Consider the following 24,468-nt stretch of genomic DNA (forward strand, 5'->3'; position numbering starts at 1 on the left):
CAGTTTGTCCGAAGAGATACTTGTGCTGAATTATTTTAACCTTTTAAGCCTTGAAATAAATTTGCCAGGACTTTGAGACTGTGTGTTCCCATGTGTGTACAGTAATTTTATGATTATAAGCTGCACCATTTTGACTAAAATTTTGGTCCGAACCCAAAGTGTGGTTTATAATCATGTGCGGCTTATATATGGACAAAGAATGAAAAGTTGCTGTTTTAGTTTGGAGGACAGGTGTCTGCTGAGAAAGGCAGGAACTTCTCTTTGAAATGGAGAATGTAAACCCTTTCCCTCCAAATTATTATAATTTTGAAATCAAGGGGCTTTCAGGCAAAAATATGGGAATTAGGAATAACAGTTCTTTGCTAGGGAAATTAAAATAGAAATACGGTACTACAAACAAACAATCTGCAAACCCTGACAAAGTCAGAGTACAACCTGACACCCCTTCACAAAGGGTGTTGGTAGCAGTCCCATTAAATGGTGGCTGCAGTCCTATTGCAGTGACAGATGGGGTTCAGTTGAAGCAGTGCTCCTGTAGAAGGTGCAGTTTCCCTCTGGAGGTCCAGTGGTGATGTGGAGAAATCCGGTTTTCCTCTGGAGTCCAGTGGAGAAAGGGGCTCCCTTAGTGTCCCAAAACCTCTGTTTTTATCTTGGTAAGAAATGCTGGGCTCTTCCCCCTGGCTGGAGCAACTTCCAATGGGATGCAGTAATTTTATCAGTCCCACAGTGGGACTCAATGGGCCATTAGCAGAAAATGACTGGCTGGAGGAAGGATGGGTGGTGAAAAGATAAAGAACAATGCCCTGCCTGGTTTCAATGGATGGCCCATTAGCAGAATATCTGCCGTTGAGATAAGGATCACTGCCCCCACCCTCAACAGATGGTGATAGAATAGATACCTTTTATCACACTCTGTATTGTAACGTATGGCTTATAATCAGGTGCGGCTTATATATGGACAAAGAACGAAAAGATGCTGGCACCCAGAGATGCGGTTTATAGTCAGTGTGGCTTATAATCGTGAAATTACTGTACTTTTAATGATTTCTTCCACAGTGGGAATGGCTGACATTATGGGTACTGTAATATTGCAACACTAGCGCATATATATTCTATGTCTACTCTCTATGTGCGTGTTCATTGCATGTCATGGAAATAATGTCCTTAATTAAAACCTTGCACACTGATCAAAGCACAAAAATATTTATTGTATAACTAAGATGCTCTCTTAAGGGGAAGGGGAAATTTGTAATAACAATTTCTTATAATAGCAAAATTTTTGTAGACAAAAAACTACATTTGCATTGCAATGTAATTGCACTTTTAAATGCCCTTTATTGCTTCTCCAGAAGGTTTTAGCCAGTTTCTGCTAAAGGTCCTTCTGGGTCAATCCTGTATCTTTATAAGGAAAGCATTTTCTTCTTTGAAACAAACTGGAAAATCAATTATTAAAACAAAAGCTTCTGAAACCTTACATTATGCATGGTTTTTTTCCCCCTTGCTGTCTTTTTTAGCTTTCACAATGATGTGAGTACTTATTTCTGGCCATAGAAATGTTTCACTTGGATGCTGGGCAGGTAAGGATGAGCAGGCTGAGGGTGTGGGAGAGGGATGCAGCACTGGCTCTAGCCACCATGTCCCTGCATCACTGTCTGCCTGTGCCTTCCCTCAGCTCCAGAGATGCCCAGCAGCATTCCTAGGAGCCAGCTCAGAGGGATAGAGAGTTCAGTCTATTTTTAAGACTATGGTCTCCATTCATTTATTTTTTAAAAAATTGTTTGGGGCATAGTACTTCTTTTTCTGCAAAGATAAATGCAAGTTCTCTTCCCGTAATTAATGAAGTAATTTTTCTACTATTCTGAGAAATGAAGTGCTGCTACAATCACATGCCCCTCATATGTAACACTGTCAGTGTGAGTGCCTACTCAGTATTGAGCTTGCTAATAGCTTCCCCTATGGATTGCTCAGTCTCTCGCTGCCCACAGCCTCCTGACCCAGGGACAGGCAGCTCCAGGGGGACGCTGAGCTGGGCACGGCACCTGCTGGCTTTTGGCTTGCACAGAGCTGCACACTTGCTTCTCTCCCCAGCACTGTGGATTCCCAGGGGTGCCACCGGGTTTGGGCTCTCCTCAGAGCACTTTCAAAAGGCAGGATTTACAAATGGGCCATGAGTGCCATCGTGATTGCCTTTCTGTCACCAGTGGCTTCACTGTGTCATTCTCCACTTGCTCACTGTAACCACTGGCTGTCCCACTGAGGGTTTCCTAAAGCTGTTAGCATCTTTTGATTCTTTGCATCTACCACTGCTGGGTCACATCCACACTCTATGTCTGTACTAGAACTTTCCATGCAGGAGTTGCTGGTTGGATGGTGCCATGTTTCCACATCCCAACTTTCAGCTCTGCCATGTAACAAAGCCAAGCTGATGCTTGGAAAAGGAGTTGTGAATGAAGATTTTGTTTAGTTCATCCAGCTTGAAAGTAGAGAAATGGGAAAGGTGCCGATATCACTGATACTGAGCTGGCGATATCGAGGGGCTTGAACTGCCTGGGTGAGGGGCTCAGCCCAGGATGAAGGAGAGCAAGCAGCCTGCTTTGCAGGGCTGGGAGCCACAGAGCATGGGGACCAGCTGCCAGCAGCATGTCTGCTAAAAGTAAGTCAATATACCAGTTCAGCTTTTGGTCTTTAGCACAGTTTGTGGGTTTCTTTCTCTTCATTGCTCCGTTTTATTGAATCAGAAAAAGTTTGAGCAAAGCCTCTGTGTTTTCCCGGTGTTTTCCTCCCACATTTCCTGTTTCTTAAGACTTGTTGCCACTGCAATGGTAACTTTGCATCTGACTTCCTTGTTCTCCAAATGGAAAGGGCAGACGTGTTTTTAGACAGGAACAAGTTTGATCGTTCAGACAAACATTCTTGTTTTGAAACTACTAAACCACTTTTGGACTCCTTTAATAGAGGGACCTAGTTATCCTTATTTACATCCTGCAGTGCAGAAGCTTTCCAGTAACTGTTTTAGAAATCCAGTGACCTTCACATGAAAAAATGCAGAGTGCCTGTCCCATAGCCACTGTCCTTTTTCCAAGTTTTGGCTCTGTTGCATGGGAGGACAAACCACTAGAATAGTAGTGATTAGTATAAGTCTTCTAATCGTGGTGGTGATTGGAGTTTTTTTTTCCCTTTGCTGTTGTCCAGGGTTGTGTCTGGACTTGTTTCAAGAGCAGATTTTGTTGGGAGCTCCCTCTTTCTGCCCTCAGTTCTCTCCCCCCAAGCCTGTTGATGACCGGGCTTTTTCATATCATGTGCCAGTTATCTGGGACCTCACTTAGAAAAGGGGTAGTTTCAGGCTAACAGGGAGGCTTTTGTCTCTGTGTAAGAACAAGCCTATAAGCTTCTCTTAAACTTTAAATGTTTTATTGTTGGAAAGCTTTCAGATGTTCACAGGATAAGGGCTCTTTATATGTAATCTGGCATTGCACAGTAAAGGATTACTTGATGTAAGTTAAGATGTGCTGTTCTTTTATAAACTGTCTGTGTCAATTCACCATGTAGGAGATTGATTTTCTCCTGTTTAATGTTGCTATAAAGGGTTTCTTGGTCAGTTAGAGGTTTTTTTGGTTGGTTGGTGGGTTGATTGGTTGGCTGGTTTCTGGTTTTAGTAGGGTTACAAATCTTAGGGGGTGGGAATAGATGGACAGTGCTGCATGCACCCTATTAAAAACTGAACATGTATGATTCCATAGATTAGTTCGAACAGCAGTGTCAGCAAAGTCCTGGGTGACAGAATTCTCAACCAATCTGAAAAGGGTAACTGGAGGTTGTTAGAGCAGTCCTAGTAACCTACTACACAAAAGTACTTTCTGGACCAATTTGTGGTCCAAAATCTGTGTAGTATGATGTATTGTAATATAAGCATGACTGACATTGAAACAGATTAAAAAGGCAGGCTACTACTCTGAAGAGACTAACTAACACTTTCTTTACAAAGTGGATCCAGTTCATTTACTGGTTACACATCCTGATCCAGACATGTCCCTTTGTAAAATGTTCAGCATGAAAAACTTCATCTTCCCAGTTTTTGCCAAGTAAAATAGCAACCCAAGCACCAGGAATGCCTGCTTCTACTTGAGGTTTGAAAAAACAGCAGCAGAAGCATGTTGCTAATAGAAAACTGACAGATGTTTATAATTATGTAGATTTTCTTCTGTGTTTGAGTACCATAAATTCAATTGCATCTACTAGCATTTGAAGAGTATTTTAGACCACTTGTGACTTCAACCAGCCACTTCCTCCAGCTGGGAGAAACTCATATGAACTGCAACATGTACCAGACCAGCACCCTCTGTGTGGCTGTTTTTATGCTTCCAGTCATGTTATTATCTGTTTTCAATGGTGGGTAAATTGTCACTGAACAGTTTTTGCTTTAATGAACAATCAGGAGTTTTGTGGGTTCACATCTAGGATTATTCACAGTGCACTTGTTCCAAAGATCCTTGAAGTTGTTGAGTGCTGATGGATTTGGGAGTGCAGGCTTGAGAAAAAAGTACTTATCATGTCTGTTTTCAGTGATTCCTCTTTTGCCAGTAGTACTAAACTTAATTCTGATCCCAGTATGAACTGACAAAAACACATCTGAAGGCTGATGAGGAAAAATAGAGGTTGTCTCATGAAGCAGACAATGTCATGAAACTGAACACGCAAATGATGTCTAGTTATGCTACTTGCCACATTCTGTTTCACTGAATACTTCTTTTTTTACAAAAAGAAAGTATTTTTTCCACAAGGCTACATAAATACACTGCTGATGTATATGTAACACTAGGAGGGGGCTGTGGGTTTTTGGTAAAAGGTGGCAGTTTGTTGAAGCTCGGGCTGCCTACAGGAAAAGGCTGCTCCTGGAAGATAGTAACTCTGATAATCCCCCAGAAGTGTTTTGCTTTTCTTTAGTGTTTCAAATCATGTCACTCTGAGATTCAACGCAACTTTTTGTGTCCGTTGGTATCCTAAGGATTTTCTGTATCTTACCATGTAGGAGGAGATGCTTGGGCAGTTTTCATTTGGATACTGGTTGGTCAAACCATTTGTTTCCTCTTCTATTTGTTGCACTAATTGTAAAAGAAGCCTGTATTGGTGTGCCTTGAGGCCTGTATTAGTTTATTTTGCATCTCCTATGCTGTACTCTCCAAAGTGAGCAGAGCTCTTCTGAAAAGTGCTCAACAAAATTTGGAGATATGTATCATGATCCAAAGCCTTCAAGAAAAAGGAATATTTCCCCTGCATTCTTGGGTAGGATGAAAATCATTAAGACTGAAATTGAGTTCTGTATGGGCCCCCAGACTGAAGACAAAGAAAAAGTGAATAATCTTTGGTTTACTCTGCAAGCTATGTCCAGCCCTCACCATCAATTATGCAGCAAAATACTTCCCTTCCCTTCTCCCTCCCACTCCAAGCCTCTCTTCTCCTTTGTAGCTTAAGAGATAGAGCACATTTGTTTTTCACCATCATTTAAAATCAAGCAAAAGGCTTCCCCAAGTTTTCTATCTGCCGTCCCTACAGTTCTGAGGATCTTGCAAGGCTCGAGATGTGGCAAATTGTGTGTCTGCCTTGTATTTAACAAGACACCCCTTTCCCTAGCTCTCTTGCCAGTTTTGTCATACATGGTCTCAGTGAAAGGCTTGGGCCAGACTTCCATGGCATGTATTAAAGCAGCTGCCTGCATTCCCATGCTGTGACATGGAAATGCTCCATGTAACAAGTGGAACTGTACTCTTGGTCCATCCTTTCCATCTTTTCCTCCCTTTTACCCTAGAGTCAGCACAGGCCTTTTCCTTTTTTTATTTCAGCCTTTGTTATGTTATTTTATTTTAGACACTTTACAAACTTGTCTGGACAATTTCCCTAGTTTGGTTTAATCCTGGTTGCTGAACAGGCATTTGTGTTGGGGTGAGGGAGGAAAGGAGAGAGGAAGGGAATGCTGCCAGGGCTGCATCCAGAAGCTCCACACCAGTGCTGGGGGGAGTTCAGCCTCTCTTGGCAAGGGTGCCAGCCCCTGTCTTTCAAGCATTCCTGGGACTGGCAGCATGGAGTACAGAGTTTCCTTATTTGTCACTACTCTGAGGAAATTATTAAATCAGTCTCATGGTGTAGAAGAAAATAATGAGCTAATCCGGAGTTGAGGTGTCGTTGGGTTGTTTGGGACCTGGCTCATTTCTTAAGCTTCTAACTTTTCTGCATGCAGATTTTATCCAATTAGTTTGGAGGCAGAAGTAGAGTTTCTTGACTTGATGTTTTCTTTCCAGGCCAAATGCCTGGAAGCTAGGGAGGGAAATAGATGGCACTGGAATAATAACCACCTTCCCTGAGTTTGAGCAAAGCAGTTAAGACCCACTTTTTTTTCAGTGTTTTCATAAACTCTGCCAAGCTGTACAAAAGGTGATGGGAGAGGAGGGGGTGTTCATTTTTTTTATTCCTTGATATAACACTCTTTTTCTCAATGCTAAATGAAGAAAGCAAGCAGAGACCATGCTTACATTTGTACTTTTCTGTTAAAAAATGTCCATTTCTAAAATCTCTCACAACAGCCTCCTCTCATTTATAATAATGCTTTTTTTTTCTTTTCTCTCCACCCTGAACCCTCCACTCAAATGAAGTCTGAGCTTTATAATATCAGATGTCTGCTTTCTGATGGGGACTTAGAGCAATATGATTCAGTTTCCATGTTTTAGAGGAATATTTATCTGGTTATTCCTTAAGAGAAATTTTAATTTCATAACTGCTTTTTATGTAATGATGACCAGTAAAAATAATTTCATTTAAGAAGCCATTCCCCTTTTGTTTCCTGTTTATGCCTGCAGCATCTTTCAGGAGAGGTGCTGGCACAAGAGTTGCTGTTTCTGCAGCTGAGACAAGTTTCATTATCAGTAGTGCAAGGCTCCAAGTCATCTGTGTCTACCTGTAAAGTTACTCATCCAGCAGTAATTTCACAGATACCTCTCTGGTGGAAAGTTCAGCCATGTACTTGGGGGAGAATGAGACTTAGAAGCAGTTCAAATTTAGTCTGGCTTCACCGGTGTAGACACCTGGGCACTGAAAATTGTGCTCTTCTCTGTTTGCTGCACAGTTACCACTCCCAACCCTGAACACCAGCAGAATCCTTGCCTCCTCCATCTTCTAGGAGTTTACAAACTAAACGTTTTAACATCAGTGTTAGTCTGTTCTCCACGAATTATTCTTTCAAAGATTTTGCCCCAAGGAAAAAAAGGCTTGGCTGTCATTTGAAATTTACTCAGGGTCGGCAAAATGATGGCATTTGTCACTTTTGCTCTCCATCTTCTTCAAATGGGCCCTAGTGTGTGTCAAGCTGGATATTGTGTTGGCTTCCTTCTTCTCCCTCTTTGTTCTCCTAGAGAATGCCAAGTAATTAATACAGTCTAAAAATGAAGTGTGGCACAACCCCTTTTTTCTCTTTGTGTAGTTTTCAAACAAAGAGGCTGTCATGAACCTACGTGCATCCAATTCCAAAACCAGTTTGTTAAAACAAAATGGCTTAGAGGTACTGGGTTGGCCAATTTTTTTAGGGTGGGTTCTGAAATAATTGGCACGCTTGCTGTGTGCTGCTGCACATTTCATGTTGTTGACCTTGTCTCCCTGAAGTCTGGATAGCCATCATGTCAGTGACAGTGATGTGTCTGAGCAGTCTGAGGGAGTCCTGCAATTATTTCAATATTTTGCATAATACCAGTGGAATTCAGTAATTAGTTCTGGAGGTTCAGCTACAATTACCTCCTTCCCTAAACCAGGAAAAGTGGCGGAAGTTGGTGATAAATGTTAGTAGAGAAAGAAGAAAGTGTAACATAATCTGTGGTGTTCCAGTCACTCATTATTTTTTCCCTTTCTCTCTTATTTTACAGGGCATGTTTTCGAGCCATTTGTGAGGAAATGTGGTGAATGCAAACTTGCTCTGTTGGGGGGGAAATTGTGGTAAGTGGTGCTGTCTTGATCAGTTTTGGTTTTCAACAGGAATTTCAAAAAGATTGTTTTTGCTTTTTTCAGTTTAATTTTTTTTTCTTTAAGCTCTGGAAAATATAGAGATATAGTTGATTATATATGTTCTTTCTCTGGTACAGACACTCACAGTATGAGAAGCATTGACAGAGAACAGCATGCTGGGCCTCAGGGCAAAGAATGTGTTTTCATTTGCTCCAGTGGCATCTGCTTATTGTGTTTGTAGCTGTTCCATTCTGCTGAAGAGTGGTTGAGCTAAAACCTGGAATAGAAGAAATAAAAAGGCCTAATTTTAAAACAAGGAGTACCAAAAAAGCATGCTAGCTGTATAAAAGATCAGGAGCAAGAGTAATGCAGAGGGAGCATGTACTTCCCAAAGTGCTGGGGATGTCCGGTCACTCTACAATCTTTCCATCTCTTCCCAGAATGCCTGACTGACACTGTTGCCATGTGGAGCTAGGATGGTTTGCCTATGTCTGATAAGAAGGTAGTTAATGTGTGCTATACCAGTCTTCCTATCCTCCTTTCCATACCAGATGACAAGCTTTGCTGCTTGTCTGTCTGTACTGTATGCAACACCTCCAGAGGCATCAGCTTCCAACAGACTTCTCTGGTCCTCAGTGCTTTGGGAACATGACACATCAAGTGTCTGTGCTGCTGAGCTGCACCACTCTGAAGTAGAAGGAGAGAGAGAAGAGCAGGAGGTAATTAGTGACATGTCCCAACTCGAGGAAAGTAATTCAGAGAAAGCTTTTCCAACCTGCAAAAAATAAAGGTGGCAGATCTGGAGCAGTTCGTGGGCTCATCTTGCTTTTCCCTCTAAGAGACCTTCAATATACGCAGTGCTGGATAGTACCAGTCAATCACCCTTGGGAAAAGAAACGTGTCAGCAGAAGACCTGCTTTTCCTTGTGCGTCCCTGCTTTGCCTTGGCCAACCAGTGTATTGGGCTGGTGCTTTTTCTCCAGGCAAAATGTGCAGATTGCAGGTGTAAACTGGTTTATTCTCCATTGGCAGAAGACTTTAGAATCAGATAGCCTGCAGGATAGAAAACTGAAAATTAAAGACTGGCTCTGTGAGAACACTTGTTCTTTTCTGCCATTTAAAAAAACCCAGATGTTGTTACATCATATAGAAAGACCTGGATTAGTTAGCAGATGTGTAAATGTAGATCACTTACCCTTCTGCAGAGCATTTACTCTTAGTGACAGGAAAAATAGGACAGTCGTGCCCAGAATTTCTTTGTGAAATCTGGCCAAACTCATGAAAGGTCCTGCACGATTGTACCTGGGTAAACCCTACTGCAGCTCATTCTTTTAAATTATTTTCTCTTCAGATCAGTTTTTCTGACAATTGTGCATGTTACAAGTTTGCATCTATATCTCTACAAGAAATAAAAATGACAGTTTTTTACAACTAGAATTTGGTTGTAGGGCCACAGATGAGCCACAGATCAGAGCATGAGTTCATTGGTACATAAGATTTTTATGGTGACTTCCACAAAACTTTGTGGCTTTACTACAAAAGAGGGTTGGATCTATATCCAGTTTCCTTTTGGTGGTAGTACTGATATTTTGATCCTAAAAGTTGTCCAGTGTCCTTCCTTACAGATTGGCTGAACTTTATGTGGGTCTGTGACAAAGTTCACAGATGAAAGAAGAGAACTATTTGGAAGTAATGATGCTATGTAACACCAAGGAAAAAGAAGTTTATCAGCAGACCTGGTAGTCAGATGGTTGTGTTCTAATTTCCTTCAGAGATGCTTCAGCTGAGGCCAGCCTAGTCTCCATGGCTGACCTTAGTAAGAGAGCATAGTTCAAGAGCAGCAAGGGGAAAGCCACAGAAAAAGCACGCTTCTTGGAATTATGGAATAATCCTGGTTGGAAAAAACTGTCACAAACCTGCCAAGAAACTTGTACAAACTGCTGTCTTGTCCAAACCTCCATTTGAAACTGGTCTTATTAAGTCATGTTGCTCAGGGCCTTGATTTTCAAAGTTCAGCTGGCTGGAAACTTCACAGCCCTTCTGGGCATCTGTTATGTCTGACCATCCTCAGAGTGAAAAAAGTGCTTTCTTGTTGCTTCTTGCTGTTGTTCACTGTCTGTCAGTGTGAACTCTGCATTTTCTCTGCCCATGGGCGGGAAGTCTTGAAGAAGACTTCAAAATCAGGAAAGTTGCTTCATGTGGCGCCATGGAAATGTGGTGTCATACAGATGCAATACACCTGCTAGTGTGGAAAAAAAACCAAGCCACAATCTGGTTCACAGAGGTTCTGCTTGGGCAGTGTTTCTCAACCTATAGTTGATGTTCAGGCTCCAAGAGCATGGCTGCTTGACTTGGTTGAATTTTGAAGTGTGGAAGAGGAACTGCTGACAAAGTGATGCACCTGAAAACTACCAGCTTTCCTCACTTGCTCACAGTGATGTAAGTCAATGAAAAGAGGCACTTCTCACTGCTGGGTTGTGAACATCCTGGAATTTTTTCAGGGTAGTCTGGAGCTGGGTTTGTGCTCCAGGATTTTGCTCTAAAATTTGTTTTCCTGCAGCCATCAAAATGCATAAACAGAGTGCAAATTTTGTTTGTTTTCACAGCTGTACTTTTCACTCTTCCCACTTCAAACCTTTTGCAACATCTTATTTTGAGGTAGAATAATCAGGGTCCTTGAGCTTGTCCTATGTAAGGATCTCTGAAATATCTCTGACCCCACTGTATGTAATGCCTATGGCATTACAAATTCTCAGAAAGCTTAAAAATAATTGCAAAAAATGTAAGACAAGGAAACCGTTTTGCCCAGCCTCTGTCCCTAACCTACTGAATTCAAGAAGTACTGGGCATCAAGAGGATGTTTTGAATTTATCTTGACATAGCTCAGAGGCTCAGCAGTTATTTATTCATCTTGTATCAAAGTCCTAAAAAAGGTCATGCAACCCTTACATCAAACATTCATAATGGATTTAAGAGCTGATTAGAGACGTATACTTGAATGCTGGGAGGGGAATCTTGGCTGAATTTAAAACTCCCTCAGCTAAGCTGATGACAGTGTGAAAAGACCCTTCATTTGATGAGATTTCTGTAAAGCATCCTTGTGGGTGTCAGAGCAGATATTTGTGTGGAACTGTAGGTTTGTGTTGACCACAGCATGTGGTCAGGAAGACCTCATGCCATAGAAGGCAGTCACGGAACAGCCACCCTTCCACATCACAAGGAGTCACGAGAGGCCTGACTGATGTAGGACAGAAAATCTTGGGGTGATTTCTGTTGTACTATTTACCACAGTCACACTGCTTTTTGCCAGTCCACACTGCCCTTGAAACTCTTGCCTTTCACAACATTTTTTGTATTTCTAAGCATGACTTACCCCGTACAGTTTGGGATTCTGTCCCTGTAGCTGGTTACAGCCATCAAGATCAGGGGAGGATAAAGCTGTGAAATGAATTGAGGGACTGCTGTGCCATAAACCTGACCTGCATCTTTCTGGGCCAGGTGTGCAGCTGAGTATTTGTCCATTTCCTATAGACTTCCTGCTCCCAGAAAAGCTGTGAATGCTTCAAACATTGGCCTTGATGTTGAATGTGTATCTCAAGGCCTGGGAGTCCATGGCTCTTTTCTCTCTGAATTTGAGCAGGGATACCTTCCCAAGTTGAGGGCTTTTTGATGTTTCAGCTGAAATCCAAGATGCTTTGCTCCTATTTGCACACTTCTCCGTGGACTAGAAGCAACTGCACATCTTAAACAATGGATTCAGTTATTATATCAGTAGCTCAGGTATATCAAGGAAAATTTGGATTTCTGCTAATACACTCATCTGCTATTTTTGATTTTTTCCCTCCTGTTAGAACAGTCAGGTTTTTTCTTCTCTATTTTAAACAACAACAACAACAAAGTAGCAGGTAATGGCTGTTTTGATATTAAGAAATTATATTAAACCAAACTTCAGCATCCTTTTACATAGTAAATTTGCTTGCCTTTAGAAAGACTGTGATGCCCTGTGTGCCTGGGTGTCCAAATTGTATGGTACAATTATTTATATCCCTGATGTCTACCAAAAATGCTATTGCATTTCTCTTGGTAATTCTTCACACCTGTCAGGTTTCTGACAGAAAGTGTTATACAGCAACTATGTATTATCTGTGCTCTCAGTACAAAAATAACCTGCTGGGACTTTTGCTTTATTACCTGTATCCTGCCATACCCACAAGAGGGTTTGCCAGAGTCATTAGCTGTTCTCTGTAATTAGGGCTGACCTGGTGCGATTTGGTCCTATTTCTAGCAGCTTTTAGTTTTCTGAAGTCATTCATTTGGGCACTGATGTGCCTCATAGTGTTCTTCTGTTGCATATCTTCATTATCTCTTCCTATGGGCTGAAGATTATCTTTCTCCTTAGGAAGAAAAGTGTGGGAAACGCTTGAACATTTTGATATATTTGGGGCTTAGCAAGATTTTCTATGGTATATTTGTAATTCCTTCAATTTTAGGCTGTTTCTTTTCTTCCAGTCTAATTCATTCAGAAGATGTGAATGTTGATGCTGCTGGGTGTAGTAAATGTTAAATCTGGTCCATAAGATTTCTAAGGAATGTGGTTTGTCCTCTGCCCAGAACTGTATGTGTCCAGTCCCAACCAGATTGGATTTAGTCCGCTCTCTGTGGAGCATTGTTATACCTGTGTTCATTTTATTAAATCTGATAACCCTACACAGTGAGGTTACATTCCAGTCTCCTGCAGAAGAGATCTTTGTGTCTCAGACTCTAATTTTCCTACATTTCACTGGTAATTAATTTAATAAGCTTTTTTTGGTCAGTGGGCCATCTATGTGGATGTCTTTCCCACTGTAGCCCCTGGAAAAGAAATAGGGAAGGAGCGTTAAAACAGCAGATGAAACAACACTTCACACAGCAGTATTTCCCAGCTCTCTTGGCTGGCTCAATGGCAAAGATGTTTGCAGTGGATCATGATGTTACAGAAGCTTGAATATCCATGATAGGGTTTAGCAAGTGCTAAATTGGTTGTGTTATTTTTTTAATCTAGATAATAAGCCTTCCAGTTGCTCTGTTGAAAGGAAAACATTACATTTTGAAAATTCAGACGTTGCTTTAGGGAGTGTTAGATCAATGTTGCTCTTTTCTGTATGTGCATTGGTGAGGTTGATATAAAAGCTTTTGTTCCATCACACTGGCATGTTTCACACCTGGTGCTCCCCTTCCTCCCCTGCAGAAAACTGGATACAAACACGTACCTGATCCAGGGCCATACAACCCTTTAGGAGCTCAGAACTAGAAATGGAACAGCCTTGCAGCTGGTCTCATGGCCAGCTCTGATCACTTACAGTTTAACTGCAGCTTCAAGCAGGCAGGTGCCACCCAACTGATCGTGGGATCCTGGAGCATTGTAGGTGGGATCTCCAGGGAATTTAGTTGCTAGGAAGCATCACCTCCTTAGTGAGCTCATGCAAATTAAGGTTTATTTTTTAAGAGGTTAGTAATTTAGTCGTGTTTGGGAGTTTTCTGCAGAGATCAAAACACAAAGATTTTGCCTTGACACCTTCCAAGTTTATGGTCCAAATCACAAAACCTCTTGAGCTGTTCAAGCACCAACCAGAAGCTTTTCACATGAATAAATCACTCCAGTTTCCCATGCCTTGCTTCAGAATTAGCTTGAAAAATTTTGGCTGACGTCATGCCAAAAATCCAAAACAGCAACAAAGCAAGGGGGGAAAAAAGCCTCCCAGCAGACACCCAGCATGGAGAATATTGCCAAACTTGGGTCTGTTTGTGCCAAGTTTATAATCAGGCAGCAGCAGGGTCTTAGTAGGTAATACTCTCAACCCACAGCTAATGAGCCCTGCAGCGTAGGGAGTAAGGAACACTGTAGAGAGAGCCTGGTAATGCTGTGTGCAAGACACAGATCATATCTGGGAATAAAAAGAAAGGAGAGCATGATCTCTGGGCATCAGATAAGGCCATGTCTGTGGATATTACTCTTTCTAAAGAATAAGTGATGCAATGACAAACAGATCTATAGGTAGAGTTTAAGGCATGTGGATAGATGTAGATTTTCCTGACCTAAGTGTGCAGTCCAAGCCACAGCGCTGCTTTTCTTCTATAGCTTCTTTTATGAAATACAGAAGGAGGGAGAGGGTTAAAATAATCTTCTCAACATTAATTCTGCCTCATCAATACTTCATGGATTTAATAGATTTTAGAGTTACAGTCATTTGGGAGATTATTTTATCAGCCAGGTTCAGTGGAGGTTGCTGAAACTAAGTGGAAGACAGAATGCATGTGTGTGTAATACAGGATGCTGTGGTATCAGGATTTAATTATTATGGGATTTGCTTAGGAGGTTTCTCTGTGCTGTTTGTGAAGCTTTATATTGGGCACTAAATATATTGCATATAGGCATCTGATCTCTTATTTTGGTATGAATCTCCAGGTACAAATGTGTCTGTTTCTACCTCATAGCATAAGCACACTGCTCTAGTTCTTCATCTCTCATTACATCTGCCTCTCGTTTAAATGCTCGTCTGACACAAACGTAATGAAACTGCATATAAAGGATCATGAAGAGGAGGAGAGATTTCATTGCAGATTACCAAAGCTGAATATTTTTGGACATTGAGTTATTTATATCATCATTCTGCTAAGCTCAAAGATAAGAGAAAGCCTTGGACACAATCCAGAAAAATCAGGAACAGAAACTAGTGTAAAGATAATGCATTAATTCGTGTCTTGAGAATGCCTGCAATGCTGTCTCACAATACCCATTCCAAAATAAAAATTAAGATGGGTGGATCCTGAAGGCCAATGCTCAGTAATGGGGGAGATTACTGTTTGAGGTGTCACACTCCGTTAGCTGAGGTGGAAAGTTCTATTTTAGGGAGTGCTCCACATCGTTTTGCAGCTGCCCTGCTAGCAATGGGAAACAACATTCCTGCAACCTCCACTGGTCTGGAATAGTGAGCTCTTCCCAAGACATATTATCAGGGAACTCACCAATGGTGATTTTTAGAAAATATCTAGTGAGCTTAAATTCATGACAAGTTTGTGTTTGTGTTAGCTCTGAAAACCTCAGAGTACAGCCTTCTCATAAATAGCAGTTTGTCCTGGTGACCTTTATACCTGTTCAGCACCCACCTATAGGAGTCTACCTAATATAGAAAGTCATATTGCTGCTATTGTTTTTAAGAAGAGAAAATAATAAAAGATTCAACTGTGTAAATGTCACTCCTGCCCAGACCGTTTAGTATTACAAGACAGGGAGAAGTCTGCTTTGAAATTTTCCCTCTGGCAAAGGCTTGAAAGCTTTGAATATTGTGTGCATCCTTGATCGTGTCATGCAACAGAAGTAGTAAAAATACAAAATCTCATTCTGCTAGGATCTTGAATGCTTTGCTGAGTTCTGAGCACTAGTCTTTCTAATGTTGTAAGGTGGTGTTGAATCCTGTAACAACCTTCCAGGGCAGCTATGATATAGAAACCGTCATGGGAACATGATGGAATGACCTGTATTACTGAAGTGCTGCAATGGATGGCTACAAGCCCTTCAGAAGGGACAGGAAAGGAAGGAGAGGAGGCTTTGCTTTTCAGGAAGCTTTTAGACTGTGTAGACTTGAGGGCAGTGACAATGAGGTGTGGAACACCTGTAATATGAGGATCGCCTGAGGGAGCTGGGGTTGTTCATCCTGGACAAAAGGTGGCTCAGAGGGAACCTTAACACTCTCTGAAACCACCTGAAAGGAGGTTATAGGCAGGTGGAGGTCAGCCTCTTCTCCCAGGCCTCCAGCCATAGGATGAGAGGACATAGCCTTAAGCTGCACCAAGGGAGCTTTAGGTTGGACATTAGCGAGAATTTTTTCACAGAAAGGGTGACTGGGCATTGGAATGGGCTGAAATCATCATCCCTGGTGGCGTTTAAGGGAAGACTGGATGTGGCATTTAATGGCATGGGCTAGTTGACATGGTGGTGCTTGATCATAGGTTGGGCTCAGTGATCTCAGAGATCTTTTCCAACCTAATTGATTCTGATTTCAGATAGCATTGATTTACTGACATAAGTTTTGTGTTGTTATTTAATCGAACTGCATTTCTTACCTTGTATTTTGTTTTATGCAAAATCATGATAACTAAAGGTAGTGACTTTACAGGCAGAAGGATAAAAATACCACGAGATATTTTAGATTCTTTGTAAAATTAATAGTTAAAAATAGACAGATGTTAAATAGGATCTGAAATGTTAACTAATTTGATCCCCAGTTAACAAATATTCCTATTCATGCAGTTAACTTGCTACATAGAAAGAGGACTTTATGTGAAAGAAGCTTCAATTGTACACTATGGAAACAGGACTTTGGGTCATCTATCATCCTCTTTTGCTGCTTATCAAAGTTAAAAGTTTGTCTTTTTCTTTACTGGGAACCTACACCACACTGGAGTACAGTATGCTTTAAGCTAGTGATTGCATCAGTCACCAAAATCTGTTACTGAGGGGTGCTGAGTGTGGTCAGCTGTAATTGGACAGAATAATCAGTCTGGGGAAGTCCTCATTTCCCATGATTTCTGTTGCTTGTGCGTGACACTTAAGAGTTTTTTTGTCCGTTTTCTCCTCTCCGCTAATTCCTCAATATTAGGGAATTAGTGTCTCTCTGCATGCCATTTACTATCAAACATAATCCCCCTTTCCCCCATTTCCTTCTATTTACATCCTTTGATGAGAAATATTTAGGCCACTACATGTCTTCATTCTTGTCAGACAGAGGCTGATGAAAGATCTGTTACAGGAAATTCTGCTCTATCTATAGAGCAGGGAATCTCAAAATGCATGTTTAGACATATAGAAAGTAGAGACTGACAGCTGGTAGATGCTGTAGACTTCTCATTGTTTTCGACCATGGTTATTATGCCAAATGTATCAAAACATGGGGAAACAAATTTGTATACAAGTGAAGGGGCATATTTTTTGGCAGCGAAGACAATGCAGTATCCACTGTCCTATTTTTAAGACACCCATTTATGACCATTTTGGTATCTGCTAAATGCCCTTATAGAAGCCCAAGATCATTCCATTTGCTTTTTTAAATGCTTTTTTTCTCTGAAATTTTGCCCTCTAACTGACTGTAATTACACAGGGAGGCTTAGTTTGAGTTTAACCACTGGCTTTCCTGTATGTCATTAGATAGTGTTGGGGGATTATCAGGCACAGTTGTAACCTAGAGTATATGTCTTCGTTTTCTTTTTTGGATTAGATTGTTTATAAGCCAAGTGTTTCAGATGATAGAGAGAGAGAGAGAGAGAGCACTAATCAAAGCTGACAAAGCAGAAGGAAAGCTTGTGTTGAACTATGAGGCTGTTTGCAACACCCTTTTGCTCACCCCAAGGAAGTAAGAGCATGCTGAAGACACGAGCTACATTACTGGTATTAAACAGAATTCTTGTATGTGTGTTGATACTAAAGTATTCACCATTTCTGTGTTAGTGCAGTGTGTGCCTTCCATGTGCATACATCCTGTACATGTGGTGTGGGTGTTATCCCAGCACAGTTACTTGTCTGGTCATGTGTGTGGAATATGCCATTGGCTACTATCAGCAATAGCAAATCTTGCACAAACTGCAGCTCCTGCCATGCTCTGAGCAGTTTCACGTGGTTTATGCTCAGCAAAAGGTGTAGTACCCTTCATCTAACATCTCTTGCAGCAGTGTACAAAGGGACTGTGTATTACATAGTAGGCAAAAAGCAGCCTAGCTTGAAAACACTTCAGAAGGTGGATGGATGTTGGGAAGAGCTCTGAGGAAGGAGCTCTGTTTCCAGGCAGAGGGAGGAAGCACTTGAGCTGCTTGCTGTGCACAGCTAGTGGTCTTTGGGAGGAGCTCACATTCACATTGCTTTTGTTAGTGCTTTTCCATCCAGTTTAGGTCCCCTAACTTGCATCTGCTTTTATCCATACTTTTCTACATGTGTGATTTGGGTGAATGTATGTGAGACTTGAATTTAAAATTTTGTGGGAAACAGACCTATTACTCTGGTGTTGCAAGACCCCTTTTTACACAACTTCTAAGTTTCCAGAAATCAAAAGAAAATGATGGGGTTTGTTTGGAGGCATATGTTTGAGACAGCACTCAGTCATTCATATTGCAGAGGTCCTCTAATTGCTGTATGAAGTATTTCTGTTAACAACAATAGTTTCTATTACTGTATTAAATATTTGCCCAGTTGTGCTTCTGACTAAAAAAATAAAAAGTTCCTAAACTGTTGCTTTTAACCACCTCTTCTTCTCTAAGAAAACTCCTGCTCAATACTATGAGAGTCCAGTGCCATTCCAGGCCACCATCCTGCTTCAGTAGGAGCTGTAAGAGTGCTGCCTTCTACTGTAACCAGTAATTCTCAGCTTTTTTTTTTTTTCTCCCCAAGAATATTTCTTCTCTTTTTGAAGCTACTCATTAATGTAGTCAATATTTCGCTATGCTCTTTTGAATCTCTCATGTCTGGGATAAATTCCAGGAGCTTTATGGTGTGGCTTTAGGCTCCACTGGGTTGGAGATGCTTCTACTTGTCACCCAGACAAGAACTCTCCTTAACTATTTAACACCAGGGAAAAAAAGCAAATAAACAAATAAAAACAAACATGTAAAAGCACAATTAAAAATATAAAACCATTTTCCTGTTCCAGGGTGGAGGAAGAAGACACCCTAGGCACAGCTGGAAATTAGTTGTATAATTTCTTTAGGTTTTTAACCAGATCTCATAGAAATCTGGTGGTTGATGGACAGCTCTCTAATGATAGTGGACAGTGAGAGCAGCAAATTTAATTTGCTCTGCGAGTCAGGGACGGTTGAAGTACCAGAAAACTGTGAAACTCTGAGACAAATGCCCTTGGAACTTGCTTTGTCTGCTCACAACTTACCCTTCCTTGTATTTCACCAGTTGGAGTCCAGGTCATCTGTGTGAAGAGAGCTGATTTTTAATTTTTTTTTTCTTTTTTTTTTTTTTTTTTAACCTAGAACACATTAACAAAACAACAGAGTGTATGCCAGTTGAAATCATTGTGGTTCATGCAGAGTATCAAAGTAGATGTTGGTGCTGTCAGAAATCTGTTCTTGGTTAGTCTGGCATGACATCAAATAGTAAGTGACTCTCCAAAGGTACTTCTGCGATTATGTGGCAGGTAATGACACATTTACTGTGTTAACAAGCTTGACTGTAGCTTGCTTGACATGTCCAGCAACCTCCAATTAAACTTTCTGTAATTTACAGCAATAATTCCTTCTGATATTGCATGCTAGTACCCTGCAAGAGTCTGGAAACATCTAAGCCATCCTAATCCAATTACAGTAATTTCACGATTATAAGATGCACCATTTTGACTAAAATTTTAGTCCAAACCTGAAATGCAGCTTATAATCAGGTGCGACTTATATATGGACAAAGAACAAAAAGTTGCTGTTTTAGTTTGGAGGACAGGTGTCTGCTGAGAAAGGCAGGAGCATCTCTTTGAAATGGAGAATGTAAATCCCCTCCCTCCAAATTATTATAATTTTGAAATCAAGGGGCTTTCAGGCAAAAATATGGGAATTAGGAATAACAGTTCTTTTCTAGGGAAATTAAAATAGAAATACAGTACTACAAAGAAACAAACTCCAAACCCTGACAAAGTCAGAGTACAACCTGACACCCCGTCAGGCAGGGTGTTGGTAGCAGTCCCATTAAATGGTGGCTGCATCCTCCTGCAGTGACAGATGTGGTTCAGTTGGAGCAGTGCTCCTGTAGAAGGTGCAGTTTCCCTCTAAAGGTCCAGTGGTGATGTGGAGAAATCCGGTTTTCCTCTGGAGTCCAGTGGAGAAAGGGGCTCCCTTAGTGTCCTAAAACCTCTGTTTTTATCTTGGTAAGAAATGTTGGGCTCTTCCCCCTGGCTGGAGCAACTTCCAATGGGATGAAGTAATTTATCAGTCACACAGTGGGACTCAATGGGCCATTAGCAGAAAATGACTCGCTGGAGGAAGGATGGTTGTGAAAAGATAAAGAACAATGCCCTGCCTGGTTTCAATGGATGGTCCATTAGCAGATTATCTCCCGCGGAGATAAGGATCACTGCCCCCACCCTCAACAGATGGTGATAGAATAGATACCTTTTATCACACTCTGTATTGTAACGTGCAGCTTATAATCAGGTGTAGCTTATAATCGTGAAATTACTGTATTAAATTTTGTAGGTGTTGCTTATCTTATGATTAAATAATATCTTGAGAAATGGGATTCTTCAATGGAGCCCAGTTAAATCTTTTCCAAGGGCTGCTAAAGCTTGCAAGTAGAAGAAACTGGCAGTGCAGATCATTTAAATCTGTATTATCTCACCAGTGGGTAATTTCCAAACCCCACTTATTATGTAAATGTATTCAGTAACCAGAAGAAGGCTTAAGTATGTGAGAAATCATACTTTTATGTGTTGTAAGTCATCTCACCTGTGTTATGTTTGTTCTGGGTGAAAAACAGTGCTTGACTGTGACTGGGAGCCTCTCCAGGGATCTCATCCTCTCATCCTCAAATCTGCAATGCTGTGATTTACAGGAACAGCCTTGTGATGCCTCTTGAACCTTTTGGAGCTTCCTGTTTCTTTCTTAGTCTTTCCAGGACTAATGTAATTTTAGCTACTTCTTAGCAATTAGATTAGACACAGGCAATTTCCTTGTAAAATTGCCTGAGCATGTTCTTCCATAAACTGTAATAAACTTGTCGTGGCTCAGTGATGTTTGCCAGAATAATTAAGCTGGACTTCAACACCACAAATAGGTATGTAGTTTAAAACCACAGATCTGCTCAGGTGCTTGTTTGAGTTTCTATAAACATAGTCTCTGTCATGGCCATATGTGTCTCCTATTTATGGTTTCTGCAGCAATCTATGCATAGGTCACTCTGGAAAATCATGTTTTAAGTATATTGGACAATAAAGCCCTTGCACCTCTTATCCCACAAATGTGCCAATGTTAGATGGTTTCAATTTGTGCCATGTGTGTCTTTGGTGGTTTTTTAAAAATAATACCCTTGATTGTGTTTATTTTAGGACAATACTATTTTAAAACAATACCCTTGAATGTTCAGGGATCTTAAGACAGGGGAAAGAGATCAGTTAAAGATTGAAGATTTCATAAAAATCAAAAATCACCTTTGTGAGCATCTTTCCAAATAAGTCCGAGAACTGTACAAACCTGACAATTCCTTGTTCATGCAGGGACTGTATTGATTTTGTGCAGTATGACACGTTCTGCTCGGTCTTTGTGGAAAAGAAACTGTGCTAACCTCCTGCCCCTTTCCCTATCAACCTCATCACTTTCTGACTGCATATTTCTGGTGCCCCTGCAGCTATCCCCATAAACACAAATGCCCCTTTAAGCATCATTTCTCCAGCATTTTCCTCTTCATTTTTCAGAGAGCACAGAGAAAGCAGCGTCCCTGTACAAAGACATACCATTACATTTGCAGCCAGTAGTCTGATTGCTAGAAAGAAAAAAAAAACCCACCCATGGGTAATTAGTACTGTGTGTGTAGTTAATCGATTTAAAATTAAATGCCACTGGTGCTGCTGAAAGGTCGTACTAGGTTTTTGTTATTGCTTTGAAAAAAATCTGGTTCAGTGAAGACTGTCTCTGAGAAGGGATATTGGTTCTTTGTGCACTGCCTGCAACAAAAGAGAAGCTGGGGGTGCAGTTTCCACAAAGGCTGCTCAAATTTTATTATCACCTAGATTGTGGGGTTTCTGTGTTGATTTTAAGAGAGAGACCCTTCAATGTAAGGAAGAGGCTCTATCTTCTTACAGCTAAAGGAGCCCGTGTGCCAGCGGTCTTGTGGGTGAGATAGGAACCTCATCTCCTGCTTCCCAGTCCATCATCCTCATCATTAGATGATTCTGCCTCCCAGGCAGACTGATTACTTCATATTTTCATTCATTAATGATTTATCAGACAGCTCCTCCCCTAAAGGCTCATCTCCTCTGTTATACTCACAGCCCACACGCAAACAGCAACATGTAGCTGCCAGCTGGCACTCTGCTTTGGGAGAGCAAGCTGCTGGCAGCCCGGTCCACATCTCCTGCTGTCCCCCTTCTCCCCTCCCTTCCCAGCTGCTCAGCTCACCTGCCTGCTCCTTGGTGGCTTCTTAGATTGCACCAAAGACATGAAATCCCCTCATGTCCTATCCTCCTATGCCATCTCTCCAATCTGATTGTTTAATCTGCTTTAAAAAAAAAAGTAAAAAAAAAAAAGTAGAGATGAGGTGACCCCACCCGTAATGCGGCTGTGCTTGTGTCTTTGTGATGGAAAGAGTGGCCTCTCGTTTTGGTGAGAGGGTTTGCTCAGTGGTGACTTAGGGTTTAGCAGAGAAGCAGGAGTGCTGGGGAGAGGCTGAGCAAGCTGTGTCTGTGAGCAGGAAGGTGTGGGTTGGCAACAGTTTCAGGTTTTGCTATCAGGTGCTTGGCACAACAGTTCTGTTGAAATCCCTCTCCAGTTGTCTGTGAGAGAGTGATTTTTATCACATTGCTAAAGATTAACTCTATTCTTGTTCTCTGTTCTGCTCCCAGGAATCAGCCATGCTCTGAGGTCTGGGAAAGAGAGTCCAAGTGAATTCTCATGATGAAAGGGGGGAAAATCCAGAATTGTTTGCTACTGTCCAACTTGTCTGCGGCAGGCAGGTGGTGACTGAGATCAGTAGGATCAAGGGCTTCAGGACAGGAAGAAAAAAATATAAGCTAGGAGAAAAGGAATAAATGAAACTCCCTTGAGTCATTTATACACGAATGTATAATTCCTGAGTGCTTGATCTACTCTTGGCAAGTGGTGACTGATAACTAATTTTCTCTCTTACCTCTCCCACACCCTCCCAGCATCTTCAGAAAGGATATGTGATGAGAATAATAAATCTCATTATTTTAACAGGCTAAAAGGGAAATTATGGATTAAAAGTGCAATGAGTGCCTCAGTAGAGAGAAACTGACTGTTCCTATGATGCCTAAAGTATTTTTTCATTTGTACTCTGTTTGAGATCTTTCTGAATTATTCAGGGCCCTCCACTTACCTCTTTGGGATAACACTTCTAAGTAAGCCAGTGTTAAAGGCATCAGTATCCAGTTGAGCAGCCCTTTTGCTCCTACTGCTGTAGAGTAGCTAGAGCCTCACACTCCTCGGGCTTTGGGGAAGGTCTGGATCTAAATCTAGATTGGATGATCTTTTACTCTAGATCTCTGAGTTGGAGCTTTGTGCTGCTGTTTTAAGGAGGGAGATGGAAGGTGAAAGGGAGTTCAGGCTGACACACATGGTGGTGCTGCAAGACTGATCAGTTTGGATGCCTTTGGCTTTGGAGCAGAGAGAGGTGTGTGAGAACAGTAGCTGGTTGTGTTATTTGTGCAGCCTGGTGTCGGAAAAACAGTGTCAGCTCTGAGGGTGTAAACTCTTGCTGCTCCGTGTCACAGGAGGCTTCAGGGCTCTCACAGAAAGGGTGGAAGGCTATGGCAGGGCGCTGCTCACACAGGCTGTGGGGAAAGTGCGTTGTATGTGATTCAGGTCAGAACAGGAAGAAAATCAAGAACAACAGCAAGTAACTTATTTCTGTGGACAGAACAGGGACTTGGGACGTTGGTCTTGCAAGTCTCTAGACCAAGGACACAGCCCATTGCTTGCTGTGAAATTGGAGCATCCCAGAACTGTGGCTGAGGATGACAACTGGGATGGATAAAGCACTTCATGCATTAGCAGGTGTGCCAAAGCTTCTTCCAGGTCTCTCGGTAAAACCTGTCAAACCTGGCACATGACTGTGAACAGTGCTAAGGGCTTTTTGCCTGAGGAGATTTCCGTCAGTGAAGCACCTGACTGCTTCATTCTCTGTTCTCTGTATGTGGGATGTGTTACCTTGTGCAGAGGGTGCATTAACTGTGCAAGAAGTTGCTGTAGTGCAAAGAGTATGCACTGAGTTTCCACCTAGTGCTAACTGTCTGGAGTAATGCACAGTTCACTAAGCAGTTGTTTGGTTTTGCTTTTCATCCCATCTCTTAGCTTTAGCACTTGGATTGGAGCACGGGACATAAAAAAGAGGGAATCTGAACCACACCTTTTCCCTGTAAAATGTGTACTACGCTTTTGTTACCTTACTGAATTGTTGCATTTGTCTCTATCTTGTAAAAGGAGAGGAGGATTTTTGTAAGTGCAGCAGGTCTTCATATGACCTGGCAGAATCACAAACTGCTGCAGTTAGAGAGGGCATCTGGAAATCATCTACTCCAACCCTCTGCTCAAACCAGGGCCAAATTAAACCTGGTGTGTCAGAGTCATATTCAGGTGGGGTTTGGATATCTCCAGCAGTGGAGACTCTACAGCCTCTCTGGGCAACCTGTTCAACACTCTCACAGTACAAGAGTTTTTTCTCATGTTTAAACAGCATTTCCTGTACTTTAATTTGTGCCCATCACCAGACATGGAAACCACTGCCTTGTCT

At 41.6% G+C, this 24,468-nt stretch overlaps 1 protein-coding gene across 4 annotated transcripts in view; it reads left to right on the forward strand.

Moving 5' to 3' along the window:
* Positions 1–24,468, forward strand: part of FYN (FYN proto-oncogene, Src family tyrosine kinase) — a 141,039-nt gene that overhangs the window by 54,465 nt on the left and 62,106 nt on the right. For all 4 annotated transcript variants that reach the window (XM_033055388.2, XM_033055385.2, XM_033055387.2 and 1 more), the window contains exon 2: positions 7,908–7,977. The gene's annotated coding sequence lies outside the window, so the exon portion shown is untranslated. The remainder of the gene's footprint in view (positions 1–7,907; positions 7,978–24,468) is intronic.

Source organism: Catharus ustulatus, chromosome 3 (assembly GCF_009819885.2).
Source record: "Catharus ustulatus isolate bCatUst1 chromosome 3, bCatUst1.pri.v2, whole genome shotgun sequence".
In the NCBI taxonomy this organism is placed as follows: domain Eukaryota; kingdom Metazoa; phylum Chordata; class Aves; order Passeriformes; family Turdidae; genus Catharus; species Catharus ustulatus.